Source organism: Falco biarmicus, chromosome 6, assembly GCF_023638135.1.
Source record: "Falco biarmicus isolate bFalBia1 chromosome 6, bFalBia1.pri, whole genome shotgun sequence".
NCBI lineage: Eukaryota > Metazoa > Chordata > Aves > Falconiformes > Falconidae > Falco > Falco biarmicus.
Window position 1 is genome coordinate 22,542,953 of NC_079293.1, and position 25,604 is coordinate 22,568,556.

A 25,604-nucleotide genomic window follows, 5' to 3' on the forward strand; every position below is an offset into this window, starting at 1 on the left:
TTGAATTTCAGACATTATCTGTATCCAAACAAACCCAATAAAAATAAATATCAGCTTTTCTCCTAAGTCATAGGATTGAAAGCAGCTGTTCTCTGAAGCACTACTACTGAAGCTCTCTACTACTGAGCCATTCTCTGAGGCTCTTTATTCTCTGAGCTCTCCTACTTTGGATGACAGTTTTTCTTTAATAAAACTCTATATTAAAGAGCCAAATAAAGTGAGCTTTAATTCAACTGCAGTGCTGATTTCCTTCCTTGATTCTGAGGAATTATAATGTCTCTGCTGAGAAACAAAGTACCAACCAAGATTAAATTTCACATAGCCGTATCGATAACCATCCTTCAATGGCCTTCCTTATTTCAATTAGATTTCAAAGGTGCAACACTAACAAAGTGCTGGCTCCAGATATTCTAAAAAGGATATATTTCACTGTACAGATTTTGCAAGTTGATGGAACATTAGGGTTAGGTTATTTGCAATACAGAGTTTTGAATTTCTTTCTTGCCAGAGTTTATTTTCGCTACACTAGTCACTCAACATCTCATTCACCTGCTGATGCTACATAAGGCAACACAATTTAATTGAGATCACAGCTTTTCTTTCTGAGCACATGTCCAAGTTCTGACGAACATAAAGACTCCAAAGACAAAAATAACTTAACACATTTGAACATTCAGTTTCTATGGAGACAAATAAAAGTAAAATGTCTAATGCGAGTTCTTATTCAGTCTGATGCCTTGCAGATTAGAAGGACTTCACTAAGCCTTAGGAGCGGATATTATTCCATAAATAAACAAATAAAATAATAAAAAAAGAACCACCCCAAATCCCAAATCTGGTGTTTCTAATACACACTTGTGTATTCCAGTTGTGTAAGAATTACTGCTGGCAGTCAGTTCTTGTTCTTTTATTCCCACCCCACATTACGGCCTTATTGGTATACTTGAGGTATAGTTTCTTTCATTTTCAATAGCAAAATCCTTTTGTTGAAACATGAGAAAACTCAAAGCTCAGGACTTGGAGGCTTCTAGCCCTCACTCCAAGGGTTTAAAAAATAATAGCCACAGAGTTAACTGCTACAGATGCCTGATGTTGCTAGGTCAAAGTAATGAATGTTACATGAACTGTCTGACCTTTTAAGCCAGGATCAGCAAAAAAGAAAAAAAAGAAAAAAAAGAAAAAAAAAAAGGCCTGAAAAGCACAGCATCATGATTAGAACTGTACAAGTACTCGTGAGACTTCCCTCAGGCAGCTGGATACAGAGCCCACTTTTTAAAAGCACATTTTAAGTGCCACTCTAGTCAGTCTTAAAGATCATATTTGAAGAGGGGCTGTTCACAATTACCAGCTTTAATGGTGTTTTCTGAATCCTGTCCTTCTGTAAGGCTTGTTAGTTAGCCTAATGTCTCGGTCAGCTCTTCCTTCACACAAACTGCAGGTAAAATACTACATGGGATTATCAGTACTGAGGGTGTCTATAAAGCATTTAGCAAAAATGCAGGCTCCAATGATTATGGCCGAGCCAACTTCTATGCAATAGCCATGGAAGTTGTCATTAGCACAGCACTAACTCAGCTCCCAGCAGGGCTTTATTAGCTCCATACTGTATCACACTAATTAGGGCTACATGTTCTTTTGGCCTGAAACTTGCTCATGAATGACCAGCTCAGATCCTGAGAAGAATGAATTCATGCACGACTGAAAATATAGACATATAGAAGAAACATGAATTACAGTGCAGGAGCCAGCCTCAGCCACCTTAAGTTGACCTAATTTTATTTTAATACTGTTAAACCTGTTTATCCACTCGAGGATCTGCCAAACATATTGTTAGAAAGGACCATGTATCCGCTCGGCTAAAATTTATTATGCACAAAGATCACAAAAAGCATGGAACTGCAGGGTCAAACTGGGTCCAATGGACAGAAGTCCCCTTGCCTGCTGAACTACCAAATCCCAGTGCAGAGACAGGTGGAAGCAACACTGTAAGTGCTCCCAAGCAGAGGACAACAGTGGGCGGCAAGGTTCCTTGCACCTGCTGTGGACAGCCTTCAAGTTCTACCCCTGGTCACTCCCAGCTTGCGCTGCTGTCATGCAGCTCCGAACCAACACGAACTGCTCTTCCTGAGAGTCCGCTTTCGGTTGCGTTCCCCATGCTCACTATCAACACCGTGTGTGTGTCAGCCCCCTTTACTGGCAACAAGTGGCCGTAAGAACACTTCAGACACTGGGTTCTCACTTAACCAAAGCCTGCATTCTTCCAGCTGAGGATTTGCTATGCGGCAGATCCACCGAAGGGAGTATAGACGCATACCAATAGCACTGTCTTACAAAGATTTACCACTCAAATAAATATTAATTTAGGGATACCTCTACTCCATATTCCACAGCATTGTTAATATTAGTTGTCTGCAACTACAATTTCACTACATATTCTGGTAGTCTTACTTATATATGTCTTATTTTTACTTTTAGCCTAGAAAGTTAAGGTCTGACTTACGCAATCAGGTTGTCCATTGGTCTGACAGTTGGCAGCTTCCTCTGAATTCAAGGGCCAATTTAAAAAAGAAAAATAATTCCTAGAGATAATATGTGAAAATCACAAAGTGAGTACAGAAATGCAAAAAGTGTCTCTACCGGGGCAGAAGCCAGCCGTGACACTGGAGCTGGCAGAAGCCAAGTGCCCCACTGCACACAGGCATTAGCTGGGCAATGCTCACACAGTTGCAGGGTAGCAGAAGCATTACTACTATATGGGCTGTTATGTGGGACTGTAAAGGAACGCTGGAAAGTGGAGGATGAAAAGTCAGACAGCAAACACAATCCATAGGAAATTAGACTTCAGTATTTCCATTTGCCTAAACAGGAACTCATTTCGTGCATGTTATCCTGCTCATCAGTTATCCTGATTAATTAAGACTTGCCTGTATACTTTACACGTTACCAGTTCTCATGAAGAGTAGCTGATGGAAAAATCATTTTACTTACTATCCACTAACCCCCCCAAAAGAGATTTATGTTACTTAACTAGAATTGTACCGAAATACAAAACATGCTTCATACTTCAGAAGCGCTTCTTCCTGAACTTTGCTTGCATGCTTATTTGACTCAACAGCAGCAAGATTCAACAGCCTAAATGAATCTTAGCAGTGTTGAGTCCATATATAGTCAGCGTGAAGATGTAGTGTTATTGGGCAAATAGGGTGCTATTCATCTAATCCTAAAACATCTTAATAGGTCAGATGAATCATATCCTGACAGTACTTGCTTCTCTCCATTTACTGTAAAGTGGGTCTGGGGTAACTAGCTTTTACATAGACACCTACAGTGTAAATACTGAGTCAGGTGAACTGAATATCACCTTAGAAATTCAAATGCAGAATCAGATATTTAATGTACAACTAAACCATGGCGAAGTCCCTATAGTAAAATTTCTTAATAAGAAAAAAAACCCAAAACACAAAACCCCACCAAAAAACAACCAGGCAAATCTCTTTAAACCTCAGATAAATTTTTCTTCTTTTCTTTTTTTCTTAGAAGTAAAGCCAAAGATTAAATTAGTTTTTCAAAACTTCTTGTTCTGTATCTCCAACACAGAAAAACAACCTCCTGAACGGTTAGGCTAACATGAAAGGCAGACACACTAGTCACTACTTGGAAGCAGAGGTCTCCCCTGAGACTCTCCTCTTCCAAACTGAGCTCTTCTGTGAGCCCCAAATTTGTCAGCTGACAGCACAACCTTCCACCCTGGTCTGTGGCATACTGGCAAGAAATACCCATAGCCCCTGCCTTCCCCAGCCCTCTGCATTTCCTGCACCTAAGCGTTATCAGTCTTAACCCAGTTCATTTTGCCCCAACTGAACAAGCTAAATAGCTGTCTAGGATTATTTAGCAATACTTAAAATCATCTTTTAGGAAAAAAGAAGTGAGACTGCAAGCAAAAGAAATATGACAATCAATTCTAGACTGTAGTTATCAACAATAACCTTTAGTACCCATGCCGACTATTTCTTACCCTGAACTCTTCCAGGAGGTGACTTGTACATGTAGGGACCCTAACTCACAGAGGGAAGCCTTACACCACAATGCCTAATGAGTCTATAGACCACAGCTTTGATTCACCATCTGACACGTCACTGCATGCCCTGAGACCTGGCCCACAGATCATCTGGAGCAGTAGCTGCTTAGTGTGGGCTGAGCCTCCCATATTGCTGAATAACTCAAAGCTTGGAGTCCAGGGAGCAAAAGGTGGGAAGGCCACTGCCCTCCCATTTCTCACACCCACACATGTACAGTTTGTGGCGAGGCTCACATTGATCTGCAAACAGAGAAGTGAGAGCTTCCAGCATCCACAGCTCTGCCACAGGCTATACTTCTCCACTGCCTAATGCATGGAAAGGAAATCAGCCTCCAGAGCTGACCTATTTGCACCAGGGAAGGCCCTGTGAAGCCCCCCGGCTATGCTCATCCTTACTTCCATGCCAAGGCCTGGTTACGAAAACATCGGCAAGACAGAAATGTAATTTCTGTCCCCCCCCTGGAGAGGGACTTTTTACAAGGGCATGGAGCGACAGGACAAGGGGGAAAGGCTTTAAACTGAAAGAGGTTAGACTTAGATTAGATATTGGGAAGAAATTCTTTACTGTGAGGGTGGTGAGACACTGGAACAGGTTGCCCAGAGAAGCTGTGGATGCCCCATCCCTGGAAGTGTTCAAGGCCAGGCTGGATGGGGCTTTGAGCAACCCGGTCTAGTGGAAGGTGTCCCTGCCCATGGCAGGGGGTGGAACTAGATGATCTTTAAGGTCCCTTCCAACGCAAACCATTCTGATTCTATGATTCTACATTGTGTTGGAGAAGTTTGCAAAAGGTCACGCAAACTGTATGCAATATTTTAAAGACTAAGCACTAAAATACAGATGAGGTCAAGAAAACCGAGACAAGCTATGATTTTAAACAGTAAAATAAGAACATGCTATGTAACTTCTTAGAGTTTATGAGGACTGAATAGTGTAACATCTATTCAAAGCATGAAGTTAACTAATATTGTTGGAGTGTATGACAATCAACAAACACAGCTATAATCCACCTTGGCTTAAGTTAGTGCATCAAGCAAATACTGACCTGGGAGTCCTGCCACTTTCTTAATCGGAACAATAACTGGGTGTGTTTGAAATAATGAAATTTATTCCTCAGCTTAAGTGATACCAGTGGATAACAGAAAAATCAGGCAACACAGAAAGACTGAAGAAATGCCTGGAAAACAGATGCAGTTGCAGGAAAGCTCTGGGTGACAAAACTTATTTAATGGAAAGGAATTAGATCATGTAAGGAAAATTGTTTATGAGACCACGCAGGTAGGGTTTTGAAGTTTTTCTTTTAAAAACACATCAGGGTATTCTGAATTAGATCTTTAATATATCTCCAAAGAGCTCTGCAGGCATTAGAGAGTGCAGATGAATAGGGTTATCCTCCTGGTGCATGGGGGAGAGAAGGAGCAGAGCAATGTATCAATTTCTCAGTTGCTGTAAAGTGTCATGGCTCAATTAACTTCAAAGGTGCTATAATAACCTATACTAGGAGAAGAACTGCCCCACAGTTTTGTGCAGGCCCTAACAGGGAAAACTTGGCTACCTGACGGCCACAGAAGAAACAAATGCAATAGATTGAAAGAATATCTCCATAGAAGCATGGACTGTTGCTCAGGATTATCTGTGTGGGCTCTGTTTACATGCTGTGCTGGTTTTGGCTGGGATAGAGTTAATTTTCTTCATAGTAGCTCTAGTATGGGGCCATATTTTGGATTTGTGCTGAGAACAGTGTTGATAATGCAGGGATGTGTTCGTTACTGCTGAGCAGCGCTTGCACAGAGCCAAGGCCTTTTCTGCCTCTCACCCCACCAGCCAGCAGGCTGGGGGTGCACAAGGAGCTGGGAGGGGGCACAGCCGGGACAGCCGACCCCAACTGACCCCAGGGATATCCCAGACCATATGGTGTCATGCTCAGCATATAAAGCTGGGGGAAGGAGGAGGAAGGGAGGAACAATCAGAGTGATGGCATTTTGTGTTCCCAAGTAACAGTTATGCTTGCTGAAGCCCTGCTTCCCTGGACACCTGCCTGCTGATGGGAAGTCACGAATTAATTCCTTTTGCTTTGCATGTGTGTGCATCATTTGATTTACCTATTAAACTGTCTTTATCTCAAGGCATGAGTTTTCTCACTTTTACTCTTCTGCTTCCTTCTCCCTTCCCACTGGGGAGGAGCGAGAAAGTGGCTGGGTGGTGCTTAGTTGCTGGACAGTGCTAAGCCACAACATGTAAACAAAACAGCGCTGGGTGATCACACTGGCCTTAAGGCAGGCTGACACTACACACTTCTTGCTTGTACCGCTGAAACCACTTCACTACCTCTTCCACAAATGAGATGCATGCATCAAAATTGTCTTTTGGTAAAGATACATGGGTAACCTTAGTTCTTGAAACATACCTGGGCACACGTACAAGGATTGTGCTGGCACTTAATTACGTGGATGGCCACAAACCAGTGTGGGGACTCAGACCCCAGCCCACTTTAGTTAACTATGGCAGATGCAGTCATAAGCACTGGACAGTATGGTTTACTGAACTGGTACATATGAGATTCAGATCAGACATGTACAAAAGGGATGGCCTGGTCCTACAATAGGAGAGAGTGGATAATTACACCTACCAGGAGGAAAGGAAGGTATGAACAAAGGAAACAGAAAGAAAACCCAGTTTTTAACACTACTTATGTTTCCTGCTGTTACAGTAACAATAATCCTAGTAATGACCCACAAAACGCTTGATGGCACACCATGCAATGTCAGAGGATGCTTTGCTTGCCCAAGGAATGCAGTCATTTGGGGATTTTTTTTTTTTTTTGAGGTGAGGACAATACAAGTGAACTTGGAAGACAAATTGTCAAGGCAAATGGAAGCTGAAGAGTTTAAAGAATATAACCATTCCATCTAATGAGGTTATTCCACATTATAAGATGACTGAGAAATAGTATCCTTTATAAGTGGAAAATGCTTCCTATATTTTAAATGTTAGTGAGTGCATCTTCAGATTCATTAAGAATTGCTTTCTTCTTATAATATTTATCTGTTTCACTTGGATCACATGCTTAACAAATACAGTGTTCCAGAGAAAATATATTTTGCTTGGCTTGTTTCTGGTCTCTTGCAGGTAGATAAACCTCTGTTTATTTAGCAACTACATAATCTGATAAAATATCATGGGGAAAATATGAGTTTCAAATTCCAATTTGTAATTTTGAGACAAATATAGCACTTTTCTTACTGAGTAAGAAATGAGCAGTTACAGTGGGTGAATCTTGCATGGTGTGGAAAGTGTGTTGCAAGGATGCAGGTAATTCTCTGCAGGGAAAAAAAAAATGTTTGGCTGGATTCAATAAGAATGTTCTGTAAGATAATAGAAAATCAGGTTTTGGTTAAAACTGTTGAGGGCTTAGGCTACACTTCCAAAACCTATTTTAATATTGATTATTTTTGGCTACATCTCAAAACAATAAATGACATAAAGGAGATACTGAAAGGAGGCAGGTAGAATCTTAATTGCAACATTCAGAATAAACATTTGCTTAGACCAATTGTATTTTCTTGTAACCGTAAGTACTTAAACCATCAGCAATAGGGATATAAATCAGATTTAAAGTTTGATATCTTCCTGATTATGTTGCAATTTGAAAACTGCTCAGTTAATGATTATGAAAGATATTTCTACAGAATGGTGTTTTATTTCAGCATTTGCTTCTGGGGATTACTGTCCAAAACTGTCATTAAAACAAATAAAAAAAATGATGGTGGATGAAGTATAAACATTGCTCTATTAGAATAAGATGTCATAAGAACTGGAGCTCAAGTGCTTACATAAAAATTTGTGAGCTACTGTTCCCATGGCAACAGGCAACATAATGTAGCTAACATAGCCACTTTCCATTCTAGGGACTTTACTGTCATTGCAGTTTACAAAATAAAAAAAGTACTTCTTCTAAGACTCTGACACAGTAAACAGAACACTGGAAACACATTGAGGAGGGTACAGCTTTCATTTCAGATGCAGGCTAATAAAATGCTTTTTTCTCTTCTCACTTGTATTACATGGTTTCTCTGCCATCCTCAACCCGCCATGTACTAATTTAGTTCTCCTTACAGTGCGGGAGATCCAGCGAAAGGCACCTGCAGCTGGCTTGCTTCTATGTTATCTGATTCTTTCTGGAATATGCAGAAGCAGCCTCTTTGCTGGCAGATTCCCTCTTTCTCTCCTTCCTCCCTTCAGTTACCAGAATAAGATTCACTTCAATGCAGTCAGCACAACATATCTGGGGCACCTGTTAAATCTCGTATTGAGCCTACACACAGTTACTAATTTAACACACTGCTGACACACTCCCATAGCCCTAAGTCTTTTGCTTCCTCAGTGGTTCTGTGAATCTTGTTATTAATCTGAATCACTTTAAAGTGCTTTTTAAAAACAACTGGCTCCATAGTTTTCAATTTTTTTTTTTAAAAAAAGTCTGTGAAAAAATTTTAAAATAAGAAATTAAAGAGCCACCAGAACTAAAACCCTTACTAAAGGTACACTGAAAATTCACACTTGAGTAGCCATGGCCTAAATGGAAAGATCAGAGGGAGCACCATCAATTTCTATCTATTGGAAGTTTAGGATTGCCAGCCTGCAATCCTCGCCTCGCAAAGAATAATGTCTCACACTATTTTCTCAGTGAGGCTGGAAGAATTCCTCCTGGAGGAGAAATCTATTTGATGTCAGCAAGGGAATCACAGCCTGTCCATAGGTAACAGATGCTTTTGAAAGCAGGCAGTATTGCCCGCTGAATTTGTAGACTCCGTAATGAAGTGGTGGCTCTGTTTCTGAAGTTCTCCTGTGCTGAGCCCCTGACAGGGACCTTAAGGCACTCACCTCTTCACATATCTTCCTTCCCAAGCAAATATATGGAAGGTAAAAACACTAAGCTGTTAACTTCACAGCTGGGAATTAATTATACATGGTATTGGGATGCAGAAAATTTACCCGATTTCAAAGGTATTTTTGATTTTGGTGTGTTGAAGTGCACCAAAGGCAGGAACTGACACAGGTAGTTGGAAAAGTGGCTGTGGTGTTGGAGTACAGCATCATCTGTCCTGTGGGTTACATGAGTATTTGGTAGTGGCAATTCAGGGATCAGTGTGTGAGAGGCAATATATGCCAGCCGTGAACTTCAGCTAAAAAACACGTGAAAAGTAACCATGACAGCTAGCTGTTTTTATTTCAACTAAAGTGCAACACATGCCTTTTTCCAGACAGATATGCTATGGCACAGAATTATCCTCTACTTCTACATTCATCCAAACAATATACAGAACCTGCTTGTTATTTCATTCATACTAAGTATGTATGATCTAAAACTTTGATATAAAAAGAAAAGTAATAATTAGTGGTAGGTGTAATTCTTTTAACAGTATATTTATCCTGCAGTTGAACATACATAATAAATGAACATTGGGTTATGCTACTTAAATAGCGCATTAGTCTTTACTGTCCTATAGGGCAAATTCTGCAATCCCCTCTCACAGACTTCATCGCAGCCAGTTCCAGTTCTTGACCTGAGATGAGTGTGCCTGCCAAACTAGGAAGAATAGTAACTATCATGTTTCTGCAAAAACTGATTGAGTGTTTAACCACTAAGACTGTAAAAAGTAATCTCCTTATTAACTAACAGCGCCTAGGCTTGCATTAAAACCACACACACCTACACAAGTCACTGATCTTGATAGATAAGTCTCACAATACCACACACAAAATTTTTGGTTATAGGAATCACAACCATATTTAATTAGAAGTAGAGAGAGCTATAGAAAACAGTAGCTGCTATAATCTCTGATCCTTAAGATCACTTCCTGGGCTGAGATCTGAATCAGGAAACAGTTCTAGAACTATGTAAAAATAAATTAAATTCTATCATTAAGTTTATTTTGAAATAATAAAGACTGCATATGGCATTTTAACTGAGTAGTGTCATTAATATTTTCAGACGGATACGTTTATATAGCAGTATAATTCATTCTTGTTAAAAATCTTGTAGCAGCAATGGACTACATCACTTGTGATCTACGCAATACATTAAACTTCTGTGCAGATTTTGTTGACTTGTAGAGAGTTATCTGAACATCTATTCTTAGCATAGCTTTCAAAATTCACAACTGAGATTTTCATTTCAAAGAAAGCAAAAACCTTAAGGTCTGAAATAAACATAAGCTTCAAAAATATGATTACAAATTTAAACAATATTCTGAGGCGATATTGGTTTAGGGAAATCATCTTTGAGAAAGCAATATTTAAAAAATAATTTAATAATAGTTCTATATTGTAGTTCTAATCTTCCTTGTTGTATACAGAAACAGCTAAAATGCATAAAAAATTGCTGCTTTATCAAGTCATTGGCCATTGGGGATCACAATGGTCATGATTCATATTGTGCCCTGGAAAACAGATATATATCATAGCAAAGTATGTACTAACACAAACTACATATTTTGTAAAATATTCTAGGTATAATCTTCAGCTGCTACAAGCTGGCCTAAACATGTAACTAAGGAGTAGCATTGGACAGTACATAACCACAGTAAATAGAAACCTTGTCAATGCAGGATATCATACTTGTCTATTTTAAGCAGCTACCACCTGAAAATTTTAAAGCTTTTTTGATATTTAGCTGTGAAAAAAGGCTACATTTAACCCATGTTATGAAAATGAGGAAATTAAAGGCGACAGGTTTTAAGTGAGTAGGCAAACTTTGCAAGAAGTCAGGCTTTAACTTGTGATTGTCAGACTTCTGTCTCAACCTGAAGACAACTGTTTTTACTTCCTGACAGTATTATAGAGAAAACAATCAGATTCTTTCCAAGGAAATGTAGGATCTACTGTAAATTAGAACAAGACAGCTTTAAGTAGTAATGGCAACAGAAAGCTCAATAGCTATAGAAAATACTTCATAGATATGTCAGAATCTATAAAAACTTCAAACTTTGGCAGATTAATGTCAAATTTATGCCTCAAGCCAACATGGCTCTTTTCAATTCAAAATCTAAATTATTCTCCTTAAGGATTTGCCTTTGGCTATAATTCCCATTTAATATATTTCTTCATATGAGTTCTTGTGGACTATAGAATTAGTTTAAAACATCTGAATGTATTTCTTTTAGAAGACTTCAATATTTCAGACTTCATTTGACCTGTTTCTCTTAACATTATGAAGTGTTAGGGCTATTTAAGATGTTCTGCAGCATAATACGTTCAAAACAATTTCCAGCAGCATCACAGGCTAAACGTGGAGCAAGAATAGTTGAATGACAATTTAGAAAAATTGCTGCCTTAATAGAACGTTCAGGATAATTTGACAAACCCAATATAGTAATTACTGTTGCACTTGCAGCTCTCAAATAATTATGTTTCAGATTTTTCTAAAAAAATTGTTTAATTAAGAAAGAATCAACGCATGAAATCATGTACTTGCAAATCAGGGATACATCATGTAGCTCTGCAGTATTTAGTAGAGTCCAAATATATATTTTTTTAAAATTTTTATTTCCTTTTACTTCTGTTTGGTGGTAATGAATAAGGTATATAATTACTCTGATTCATTCTGTACCCTTAACGTGAAACACCTCAGAGCGCTTAAAACCAATAATTAATAAAATATCAAAAAAATTAAAAGCATAACTAAAAAATAATCCTTAACTTGATACCAAACATGATCAAGATTTGTGCAGAACTCAAAGTTCTATAACTCATTATACTAAGAAATGTATAGCTAAGAAATGACTAGCAGTACCTGTACCTCTACACCCATGGCTATTTATACCATTCTTGTCAACTATGTATCATAGTGAAGAACCAAAGAAATGAGACCAAGTAATCCTAAATTATAAAAGAAACCCATGTGGCACCAGTATCATATGTCTCTGTGAAAGCCCTGATTTCAAACAAGGTGCATATAGATCCTTCTAATGCTGAAATGACTTTATTTTCAAGAAGCGTTCATATCCCTTTTATTTTTCTTTTTTTGGCATATATTTAAGTGGAAAATAAACAGGTGAAATTGAGGATACAGAAGTAAATAATGAAATACAGGAATGAAATTCACAACTGTCAAATTCCTGCATGATTATTCATTTTTGTCCGTTTTCTCATCTTTGTTACTCCATGACTAAATCTGCACTCTGGGGCAGGGCTACACCACTATGCTGTGCATGCCCCAGCTCAGCTTCCCCAATGCACATGCCATCTGCATCCCGACCCCAGGAAAGGTTTGCTCAGTGAGGTGCAATCCTCATTGCTCAATCACCCTTAAGAGGCAGGCTCTAAAGCAGCCCAGATGGGAAATTCATGAGCTAATTTGACCAGGAGCCCAAAAAAGCTCAGAAATAAAAAAATTGCACAAAATAAATTTCAATCAATTTGGAACTTTTTTTAATTGCAGGTTCATCTGGCAGTCTGATATTTTGAACAGCAGGACTATGCACAATTAATCCTAATCAAGACTCTAAAGGCAACACAAGTACAGTGTACATGTAAGCTTTGTCCTCACAGTTTTTACTTGAGACAAAAAAAGTTAAGGGACAAACATGAAACTAAGAAATTAACAGAGCTAAAAAGAGTTATGAGGCCAGATAAAACCTATACTAGATGAAGCGTAATAGATCAAAGAAAGCTAACTTATTTTGTTATTGTATCCACTGGATTTTACAGAACAGAAAGCAAAGCGGGAGCTCAGCTGTGATGACCTTTTTTGTTTACTTGCTCATCATACTCCACCCCCTTCCGGTTTGATGGCTTTCATTGTATGTTTTGTTTTAGTCTGTGGTTGCTTTTGGTTTTGTTGGTTTTTTTTTTTTTTTTTTTTTTAAAATCAACCTTGTATTCAGCCTAACGTCACCAAAGTTCAGTAGAAAGTTTAGGAAAAAAAAAATCATTTAGCCAGAGTTCACTGGGCAAGCATTTCCCTAGACAAAGTCAAGAGGATAGCTAGCCAAAAGCAGCTGTGAAATTATAGTTTCCCAAATTTGTTCTTTAGAGACCTGTCAATAATCAAATAGCATTGATGTTCCATTGTTTATATTCTTGGACTAAATTCCACACAGCATTATTTGTTCTAAAACATCCATTCTTCATTAATATTGTATCCAATCTTAAATATGCTTTGAAAAAGGCAGAGAAAAAGGATGAAGACGAGACTTTCTGCACTCCTGACTCAATGCTACAGTAACTGCAAATAATGTGGCTGAGCAGATACTTTCAGATAAAATTTTATTTCAGCCACAAAGCCCCAGTACTGGTGTAATGAATGAAATGTCCATTTAACTTTTACAAACTAGCAGGTCTGAATAGGAAAGTGCACAGGTCAATAGAGTATTAACTAACCGGTGAAATTATGCTTATTACACACACAATGTGTTATTTCTTCTGGAAAATGAGCAGGTCACCAACCAACTACGTTGTGATCAGATACATCCAGAAATTAAAATGGATATTTTGTGTTCACATTTGATGAGCATTTGAGACCCTCTTTCTCTAAAGACTTTCCACAGGACTGCAGGTGCCAAATTCCTACCATAGCTTGAGCTATTATACAAAGACCTGAGGATTCTCATTCCACTTAGCACTGTCTTAGGTCTACCCACAAGACAACAGTCTTTTCCCTATACTATTAAATGACTTTCAGAAACAACCGACACATTTTGAAGTTGAAATCTAGCATTATATTGCCTACAATAAAGAACCATTAGAATAAATAGCCAGCCACAACTTTATCCCTGAAGTATTTCATAAAACCTCAAGCCAATTTAGATGAATCACAACAAACCGGTATTCATCATTAACACAGTGAAAACCAAAGTTTGCGGATCTTACTGAAGAGTTTGGATATTTTCAGGTGCTTGTAAGAAAAGGAGAAAACACTCCATGCTAAAGAAAAATTAAAAGAAAATTCAACAGAGAGGCAGAAGGTGCATTTGGATTATCTGTTTTTGATTCCTAGCTCAGGTGGCACCTAATTAATAGTTGTGATCCAGAACAGGAATTCACAGGCATGCTTCACAGCCATTGGAAAGCAAACCAGACAACTGTTAAGTACCCTCTCCAGGGAGCTCCTGTGTGTTAAATGTACATTCTTAATCTTCTAAGTGAGTTAATACAAGCTATTAGGTATAGGGAAGTAGTTTGAGGGGTGTGTTTGAATGGGGCATAACTCAGTGTAGCAGTAAGTGCCTTGGTGCCTTTGCAGTCCCAAGGACATGAGTTCACAGCACAGTATGCAAAAGTAACAGAACTGAAACACACACTGTTTTTTTTTTAAAGTTACTCTAACAACAACTATTACTGCCTCTGTCTACAAGGGGACCTGGGATAAAGTTATTCTACATCTCTGGGCTATTGCACAGAAAAGGAATGCAAGGACTGCAAGAGCTATGCAGCTACAGACATAACTTGAGCAAGTAGTCCACTCCTAAGGACGCTCCCCCGGGAGTCAAGGATCTCTCAGTTTGGCCTTTATATTCACTATAGTTTTATGCATCTATCCAAAGACTGTAATACAATATATATAACTTATCCTTGAGGTAAGAACTAGAGTCTAAAAATCCATCTCTCCCTCACTACCCAGGAAAAAACGTTACGAGGAAAGCAAATAATTGCTTTGAACAAGCTATTGTAACAGTTTGAACAAGCTAGTTTGCTACCAAAATGTGTTTTAAAGCAAACAGAAGACTGGGAACATCTGGGAACAAAGGGTTTAGACTTACAGCATGGGAGATTCTTCTCTGTGAGGCAAAGACCCAAGAATGGATTTATATTCATTTTAGTCTGGCCAGTTTTGCGGCATACTTATCTGTCAGATAGGAAAACATAATCCTGGAACCCAGATCTCTCAAGGTTCTCCCACGAAGGCATGGGTGGGATTATGAAGGAATGTAATTATCTGAGTAAGAGTAGCTTGGTTAAAAGCACTGAGAAAAAGCCTTTGGTTACAGGGAATGACTGCACCACATTTTCTGTTTGGCATGCTCCTGAGAGTTAGGAGGAAATTTAATATCCTTACATGCTTTGAAGTCTCTATCCTTTTTTTTTTTTTTTTCATCCCGCTCCCTAGAGACACATGCTGCCTAATCCTCCTTCCTGTTTGGAGTAAGGATCACCCACAACTAGGTGCCCACCCAGGTAATGAGCAGATTGGAAGCAGCTAGATTTCATGTGCTGCCAAGATAGGCACTCCCACCTCTAATCTCACATTAGCCACACCAAACTAGGGGAAAACCATTAGTTCCTATTCTATCAGCTAATTTTTTTTGGATCACCACTTGAATTGCTTGATACAATCACTGCAACCTGATGTGTTGGTTCTGAACTGTAGCTAAATGCCTAAAAAAGGGAGAATGAGAAAGAAGGTGTTATGTACAAATAAGAAATTACTTTGCTTCTATATACAGCATCTGCAAAATTTCTACATAAATATATTCTTTATAGTTCTCATAGGTTTTGAAAAAATGGAGAAAGTTCTTAGGACAGCCGTCAGAAAACCAGTCTTACAGTGTAAGCCTTAAAGAGTACAGCACATCCAATTTACCAGAACAAAAGCTGAAAGGTACCTTGACTACTATATATAAATATTCAGTAGTCATAGGGATGTTAAAATTGTGATAATCTAAAGATACAGAAGATGCAAGTTTTGCAGATCAAGGCAGTAACTTCATTAAGCCAGGTTGCACAGCCAGAAAAGGTGCACAAGCCTCTGTGTGCATGTTTTTCAACAGGTCACTGCAAATAATCAGTTTTTCATAGACACTTGTTCAGAAAACAAATCTGGAAAAGGGAGTTTTCAGTCTTACTGACAAAGGCATAGCAAAAGGAAGACTGGCAGCTGAAATTAGACAAATTCAACCTTTCCACAACATTGCAATTTCCTAGCACTAAGGGTAATTAAATATTGGAACGGCTTACCAGGGGAGCTGGTGGACTCGCCATTGCTTGGAGCTTTAGGACGAGATTAGATATCATTGTAAAAGAGATGCTTTAATCCAGCTTCTGGAAGTTCTCAACATGCCCATAACACTTGCAGCTCTGCATTAAGACAATGACTATAATCAAATCTCATACTTTAGGGTTTCAACTGATCAACTGCAAGGGTTATAAAGAATTTCTTTTTCCTTTCACATAAAAAACCAGACAGATACTTTGGTGTGGTTTATATTCTGATCTGTCTCTGAAGTAGCAGTGCCCACATCTACAGAAAACACAGGGGGAGCTGATGCAGTGGCCAATGGTTATAGGGAAAATAATTTTTCTTAGCCTGAAATTCACAAAGCAATCATATCCTAAGGTAAGCTCACATGAACTTGAAGCCATCTGGATGCAAACTACCTCTGACCTGGGAACTGTGTGATTAGGTCAGTGCAGAACCAGGTTTGATCTGTCTGTCCAGCTAAGGGCCTGGCATTAGCAACCACTCAGCACTGCACTAACACGGCTATGTGATTTTTGGAAAGCAGCCATTTCATGCTCTGCAGCTGGCTGAGGGTCAAATGAAAAACTATTGGGTCACCGTACCCTCGGAGATCTTGTTAATGAACCTTGTTGGATTAGCTCAAAGGGAGTGCTTTCCCCAAGGTGAGATAGAGATCTCAATTGAGTTTGTTTTGTGTCTGTTTGGTGTGAGATACAAATTACCTGTTAATACACTAGGATCATCTGGATGTATCTCGTCTAATTAACTAATTGTTATTGAAGAAGCATAAGTAACATCTTGATCTTTTCTGTTTCCTGAAAGTTAACATGCTTTAGTCTAACTAGAGTCATCATATTTACACATAGGTATCAGGATGGATCTAGAGTTCTGCGTTTTCCAGTATAACTTGATATATAAGCATCCTTTTTGGTGTTTAATTTAACTACATCTGTAACTATACGATCTACACTATTTTAGCAGAATACTGTCATGACTTAATTATTATATGCAAGTAAAACTGAAGACAAGACAGGAAATTCTGCTGCTTTTACAGCTTTGTGTGAAAAGAGTATGTCTCAACTCTGTCAAATAAATCCTAAGTGAGAAATGGTTCCTCTATCAATTTCTGTGAGCTGCACAGTGGCATGTCCATACTGTGAGTCTCCAGATAAAGATCTATTTAAATCAAATCCATGTTTCCAGGCTTTTATTCTTCTCAGCTACCTATACTACTCTCCTACATCCCTTTGACAGCAAGTTAGATTCAAAGATATTTCTATCTGTGCTAAATAACGGCCATTTGATGGAGTTTTGCACAGCTACACCTGGAATGTAACACAGGCATATAATTCACCTCTCCTGCAATTCAGAACATTTTCCATGCAGAATAAGGATGATTTCTCTTTACCACAGTTTTGAAGCATACATATATTAATATAAGGCAGTGTTGTCAGTAGCAGTCATTATCATTATGTTAAAATTGTCATATTTCAAAGTAAGAATGGGACACACCATGATTGCACTATCTAGTGACACAAAATATTCATGTAAAAACAAAAGACGACTCAATTTTTAAAAAGGAGAGGGGGAAAAAAAAAAGATACCCTGATACTGCTTGTCTCAATGTTTATCTTACTGATACATGCATACTTTTGACAGAAATCGTGAAGATCATATTTACAAGATAGCCCTATTAAGTAGTACATTGTACCACAAGTATCCTTACTCAAACCAAACCAGACTACCCAGAATAAGAATCTCCTCATCTGGGACGAAAATGGCAAAATCTGCACTTACAGTTTTCTGACTTTTCAAACAGACATCACTTGGTCTGCTGCTGTATTTGAGTACAAATAGCTCTGACAGACTGTACCCGGATCTGCTCCACACTGCACACAAACGTCATGATAATGAACTTCTAATCTTTTTTGATCATTTGTTCTACTGGGATTCTTATAGCATACATAATGCTCACAATGCAGGAATACTTGGAAAACCTCAAACAAATCTACTGTCCCATAATTTTTAAAGAATGGTAGCTTAAAAACTGAAGGCAGAATAGTGTATTATGCAATAGACACATTAGAAGCCAATTATATAATAAAGACTAACATTGTTCTAATGATAGATAACATCACAAATTTTGACTAAATCTCTTTGGGATACAAAAATCATGCCTTAGCTTTTACAGCTTCTTCATTTGACAAATTCAAGAGAATTTTGAGTACAGGAAACACCTGCACATTTGCAGCAGAGGAAATTTACCTTATCTCACAGAGTGCTTATTTATATTCCTCCTGTGCTAAAATTTTTACCCGAGTAACACAGAAGTTCACATGATCACTGAGCATCAAATTCTCTGTATTGCTGCTAAAAAAACTCCCAACTCAAAATGAATTGTTAAGAAATCATAGTTGTAAGATTCTAAAATTTTAAGTGGACTATTTCCAAAGGTAATGTTCACACAGCATTAAAAATGGATGTGTACAGTAGAATCCAGAGACTTGACATAATTCTGTTATCCTTTCTTCATTCTCTACTGAAAATTATAAAATTATATTCTTACTGTTCAAAACTTGTTTCCTATACATTTCTGGTTAAGAGAACTGGAAACTCAGTCTTGTAGTATTTGAATCTCAGCTTTCCTTAAACATTACCAGGTGGAAATTTTTTCTTCTTTACAAAACCAGATGCAAGTTTGAATTAACTCAAAAATGTTTCACTAGGATTTTGTATTTTGAATTAATGCTTCTTCCACCTTGGTTTGTTTAAGATACTATAGTTAACATTTAAAGCAATTTTGAATTTTATTCTTTAGACTAGTGCACATAATAGCTACCTCTTCTTCATTTATCTGAAATTTAAAAAAAAAATAACAGTACAATTTTGACATGTAACAAAATGCTGTCAGAGACACACCAATTAAATTTTAACACACACACCACCACCCCCAGAAAACTCAATAAACTCGGTATAAAACAAACAAATAACAATCTAATCTAGCTGTCCACTTTACCTGGAAATGCATGCCCTGTTAGAGAATCCAAATCTGAAATTAAAACAGTGAAAAAATAATCTTTAACACTAATTTAATATTAAAAAAGCCCAAAAGATCAAAAACAAACCTGGCACCAAATATCACATTATCACCAACATCAAATTTATATATATTATTTTGTTAAAGCAAAAATAGAACACTTAGCATTACATTACAGTTTTTCCTCTCCATAATTTTGTAAGGATTTAAAATAGAATCTAAAGGTGAAAGTCTTGGACACTATTAGAAGCTAATTTACTTTACTATGACAGATATACCAGAATTAAATAGGATTTTTACAATAGCTTTAAACAAACCCCTGCTTTCAGATGCTTGTATCTTAAGTATAAGCATTTGTTCTGAGGTTGTACATAAGAACATTATTAGAAATCTGCAGAATGCTTTTTAGATTATAACATTTTAGAAAGATGTCCTTTCTTGATCATAAAAAATAGACCTAATTTTGTCTATCCTAGTGTTCATTTTTTTCCCCAAAAATTAGCTGTTTTTTTTTTTTTAAAAAAAGAGAGCTTCAAGTATTCTTGCTGACACCAGAAACAGTATAAAGTAAGGCTTCACTGGTCAAGTCCTATCTTAAGAGAGAGCAGGAAGACATACCAGTGACATGGGTGGCACCAGAAAGGCCAAGAAATTTCAAGTAATTGTCTTTAGTTTAGGTTTATATTCTACATTTTAAAAATCAGACAAAAGCAAGAGTTCTTTACAGAGAATTAAGCCAATAATTTTAGCAAAATGATGCAAAAAAACTTTATTAAACCAAGATTTATAGTTACAGTAGAATAATAAAAGGGGGTAAAGTCTGCTGCCTGTGGAGGGAAAACCTGAAATGGCCATCCCAACTTGCACTGGGACCAGAATTCAGAATTTCACATTTGAAGTGCTTTGCCATACCTTTGGAAATTCCATGTTCTTAACAAAGACATATTTAGTAACTTTGAGGAGTTACACTTGGAGATTCACTTGTAAATCTACAGCCAGAACTAATAGAGTAGTTAGGTCTGATAGAATATGGTCACAATACCAGGTAGGATTGCTATTGCATTACCAAGCTGTAAGGCTAATTCTCAGACATACATGGCTGAAAAAAACCCCTTCAAGGGTAGTATTCTGTCATGCAAGACGGTGATATAAGCACATTTGGGAAACAAGCCCTGTTGTTCGGAGCAGTCCACCAGTTCCAAATTAGCTCACTGAGATAGCACGTGTGACCCACAGACTGGGCTTCCCATTATCTCAAGTGGGATGGCAAAGGGATGCAGCAGCTGTGCCCTCTTGGAAAAGCATGGTAGGCTAATGGTGGCTGAACAACTTACCCTAGTATGTGTACACATGAACTCACTTGGCTTTTATAGGAATTGAATGTATTTATTACCAGTGCCTGGAAAGAGGTAGCTGGCCAAACTAGGTACTTTATTAGAAAGTGCTAGCACCATTTTCAAACTACTTCATCTTAAAAAAAATTTAAAAAATTGTTTCCCGATTGCAAAAATCAACAGATACAAGATTCTAGGCTAATGGTTTAGGCCACAGAAATCCTGAACTTTTAGCACAGTAACCGATTCTAAAAATTATTGGGAAAATATTTACCAGTGAACCCCTGGATATACAGCTTCTACTGGAAGGCAGGAGGAAAGTGTGCTGAGTTTTATAACTGTTTAAATGAGATAAACTTCCTGAGAACTAAGAACATGCTTGTGTTGCAAGTGAACGTGGGAGAAAACCAACCCAAAATGTGATAAATATACTAGAGAGAATTGCTTTCCAAAACCCAAGATAGTGAACACAATGCACTACTTAACACTTCCAATATACGTGGTCTCAAGCTTTTATCATGCCAAACTTTATCATAAACTACAGCAGAAAGAAAAACTTCTCAGCATTTTTCCTTCCAGAGCCTGAGATACAAAAGAATGTTTTTTCCTTGTAGGAGCCTATAAAATCCCCACCAAAAACAGATTATGCATAAATGGAGTCCCTAGCTATGCAGGGACCACTCTTGGACAGCACACAGACTTGAGGCAGCCACCATGCAATCTGGATCATCCCCCAAAAACATGTAATACTTGAATTACCCAAACTGCTGTCACTGTGCACGTGCTGTGGCTATACATCCTGCCACAGCAAAAATGTGTTTGAAAACAGCTGTTCTATGGCATTCTACTGACTAAAGTATCCCGATGCAAACCCTTAAAACCCAAGAAAAAGAACAGGAAAAAACCCCAGTCTTCTTATAGCAGTGAAATAATATCTACTCAGACAATGGGATTTAAAAGAAAAAATTCAAACCAAAAAAGTGGGACTTGTTTCTGAGAAGTGTGTGTACATATTGTGACTTGCAGCAGAAATCACTGTAAAAATGCTGTTCTGAAACTAATGCAGATAAAGCAAATGAATTAGGTATTTCATCCAGCATAAAAATAGCACTACTTTGTAATACTCAGTGTTGAGCTAACAATGTAAATTGTGGGTGGATGTGTTTATTTTCTTACAAGTTGATCTACACTAACTGAAAACAATGTAATTTGTCACCCGAGCACGTGTCCCGTGTGAACTGCTAAATAAAATCAAACCTACTTCACTAGCTGAAACTGGAAAAGTTTATGGTATATTGAACCCACAAATCATGATCCACATGCCCCAATTCCATCATTACATTTCACAAAGAATGATATGAGCTGACACTGCCTAGGCAGGCAATGTAAAGTTTCCCATATAAAGATAAATACAGTGTGCAGCACTTCCCTGCTAGACTTCAATATATGCAATTACTGCAGTTATAATGGAACAAAACCTTTGCTGCGACTGAAACAACTGGAGTATTCAGTCTCTGCCATAAGATTTCTTCTACTCTATGTACTCCAAGGGCAGGAGAAAAATAAAAATTTCCTGTTATTGTTCAGAAGACTTCACAGTTTCTTGGAATGATTTTTAATTAAGTAAGCCTGGTCAGGTGGAATCTAATTTTCCTCCATTATATTTATTTAATGAATTGGCTTGATTTAGCACCATTTACTGTTATTTTCATACAGAAGACTTTCTAAGCAAAGAGCAGGAATATGAGATGAAACTGGAGTACATACAAATTAAGTACATTTTCATCCCAGTTTTAAGGCAAAATAGCTAGCATGTCCACAGTAGCAATTAGCAATGAATTCTATTCATGCAATCCATACCTGATTGATACTGTAAACTATTGATTTAAATAGAAAAGGTACCAATGTGATGATAAAGCTGACTTCCATTTATATTGTATAGCATGATTTTTCAAAAGGGAAAGAGGATATACTTCTCAGGAGGCAGTATCTTTGGTACATCACATTCTTTTCATCAGCTCGGTGCAAAACAGACATTGGAGATAGCTTATTGGCTTGAAAACTTGTACTAATTGCTTTTTCCTAGCACTGATTAACAAAGGTGGAGTCCTGTCCATATCTTGCCTCCAAGGCCCTGTTCCCCCTATTTCAAAAACCGCCTACGCTGCACAACGCAGTACTTCCACTTGTACAGTACTCCTACCGCTGTGCTTACAGTAAAAGCTCAAAGCATGGTATAGCTGCTACTGACGTGCATTGGCAGAGTACCAATGCCAAATGAATGGAAGGGATGATTTGCACAGTGCACAGGAAAACATATTTAAGCTGCAGAGCACATTTAAGTCATTTAACATTAAGGGCTATCCACGGCGAGACAATGAAATACCAAACCATCTCTGGGACCTGACACCTGCTTAGAAAGGTTAGAAGCTAAATGAATGCTAAATCATGCTCTTTTGAAAATAAAAGATTTCTTCCTGCTTCTAAGTGTTTAATAGATATTGCCAGCAGGAAATTTGTGTCTCTGCTTTACTAAACTTCCACAGCTAGACTCAATCTTATTTCACTAAAAGCCCATAACCAGGCAGCAGAACTCAGGAGTTATTCTGCAATGCTCGTATCTTCTTTAAACACAAAGAGAGGAGTGAGGTGCAGCCCTTCATAAAATTGGGAACATGAAAGAAGAAAAATAAAAAGGCTGGTCACAAAGAAAGTAAAGAGCTGACATACAGATTCAGATTCATGTTTCTTCAGTAGAGGTGTCTTCAAGTGAGCAAGGTGTCTAAACTTCCATTAGCTCCAACGAAGAAGGTGAAATTGAGTCAATTACATCAAAAAACAGAAATCAAACTTGGTCCGATGAATAGTTAGAACAGCTCCTTCCATTGACAAGATCTCTAATAAATATAGAGGGAGATTAGACAACTACCTACATAGGCTACAGAGTAGGCATTTGGAGCTGAATCTCACCACAAGAATATTTATAAGGAAAATAATCCTCATAAATGGATGTGGATCCGAGACAGCCACAAGAATAATATGGGAACGACTTAGTCATGAAATATTAGCTGTTTCACAGTTTGTAAATCTGATAGCCTCAGATCTCCGCAATGGATAGATAAAATAAGTCCTAGACAAAAATAAACTTTGTCCAATCAGCCTCTAGTGCAAAAACTCACTGGTCATTTTCTCCACTCTTAAAATCATAGGATAATTATACAGGATGATGCTTGCAGCCTTACATTTTGCCTTCTGATTTAATGTTATTCCAGCAGGAATGTGGACAATGGGCACAAACTGAAACACAGAAGGGTCCATCTGAACACTAGGAAACAATTTTTTAATACTGTGAGAATAATATAGCACTGGTACAGGTTGCCCAGGAAGGTTGTGGAGTCTCCTTTCCTGGAGATACTCAAAAGCTGTGTGGACATGGTCCTGGAGCACCCTGGGTGGCCCTGCTTTAGCAGGGGGTTGGACCAGATGACCTCCAGAGGTCCCTTCCAACCTTAACCACTCTGTGACTCAGATAATACGAATTGTTGAAACAACCCAAGGGCTGCCTATGGCCGCAGTGGTGACAGACCAGAAAGAAATATGCATTTTTTTTCTGATGAAGGGATTGAATTGAGGGAAGCAGATTAAAAAAAAAAATGATTAGGAGACCTTTTATTAATAGGGCTGCTCTTATCAGTAGAATCCATCTGTTATTGTTAATAGCTGGTAATCGTTCACACTGCCCATGAAGGTCTTTGCTCACACAGCTCACTTGCACTTACACACAGTTACCCCCTAGTGCACAGCTGGGAGGCCAATCCCAGCTGTTCATGCAGAAGCACAGGATCATAACACCACACAGGTGCTTTTAGATGGGTATCCAGAAAGCCCCTCAAAGGGTCCTTCATTTCCTCAGGTGCATATGTAATCCTGCAACCTGTCTGCATGTAGCAGCAGCCTGTTGAATGTTGTCCCATTTATACAACCGGCTGTTGATGCCAGTGTGGGCAGGTAGCCAGCTGTGGCCAACTTTTGGTGCCCCAAGTTTATCAATTCTTGCACAGCCAGCCAGACTGCCAGTCTCAGGAGCTTAGCAGTGCCTGGGAGACCATTGCATGCTGCCCTCTGCAGCCTGTTGTACCCTCCTAACTCTCTCCATCCATACACCTAGGTATGTACAGAAATCACTCAAACAAGCTCACACAGAAGGCACTTTTCTGCGGTCCGGCCTCTCCCCTGCTACACAGTATGCTTTAGCAGAAGAAGCTAGTGGGAGACCTAAACCCCTGTTATTCCAGATGCAAATTTATGCCTATGTAGTAGTTGTGATAATCACAAGAGCTGGTAATACTACAAAATGCACATTATCCTTAAAAGATTCTATTTAAACCACCACGATAAAGGAAGAAAATACACTTCCAGATTTACTAAAGCACCTTATTAAAACAAAAATCTCTCATAAGATACAGTTAACTTTTTGGCACCCCCTTCCCATGGACAGCAAATATTAATTAAAAGTATTATCCTTCATTTCCTTTGAATAATTTCAATTCTGTGCTCCTGAAGCTGTATTTAGTAGGGGGTTTGGGTTAAAATGTCACACCCTCTATACAGAATGAAAGATATATTACATTTAAAAAAAGTGTAAAAATCTTCAATTATATCAAAAATATTTGATATATTAGACAGTTGATTGTAAACATATCCTCCAGGTTTAGTCTGACCTTACTGAGCTCCTTTAGGAGGTCCATAATGGTCTATACATCAGAGAAGAAAAAAAACACGGGATCTACTGAGACTAGCCAGCTTAAGTGGATCATGGCCTGCTTCTATCCCTGCACAAATTATGTTTTCCTCATTCCTTTACTGAGTCTCATTAAAAAAAACAAACCCAAAACACTAATGAAAAACACACACCAATTACAAATAGAAAAAGCCAAAACAGATTCCTTACATTCTGAAAGCAATCATTAATCCATTTTCTCTGTCTGCTGATCTCAAGCAAGCTGCCTGCTTCATGCTTCCTAGTATAATTGTGGCCTCAGGACTGATTTATCCAAACTCAATACAGTTTTTTTAAATAACATCTTAAAATACATCGTAGAACCTACAGCTGCATGCAGCCATCTCAAGATCAAGAACATTAATGCTTTCCACAATAGCTATCATCAGGAAACTTGAAGTACATCATGGCTAAA

At 38.1% G+C, this 25,604-nt stretch overlaps 1 long non-coding RNA gene across 1 annotated transcript in view; it reads right to left on the minus strand.

Annotated features, from left to right (window-relative positions):
• Positions 1–16,040: 16,040 nt before the first annotated feature.
• The window catches only part of LOC130151778 (uncharacterized), a 181,941-nt gene continuing 172,377 nt past the window's right edge, over positions 16,041–25,604 (minus strand). Inside the window, exons 3-4 of the long non-coding RNA XR_008822708.1 lie at positions 19,055–19,087; positions 16,041–16,154 (exon numbers count right to left, since the gene is read on the minus strand). This is a non-coding gene — a long non-coding RNA (uncharacterized LOC130151778). The remainder of the gene's footprint in view (positions 16,155–19,054; positions 19,088–25,604) is intronic.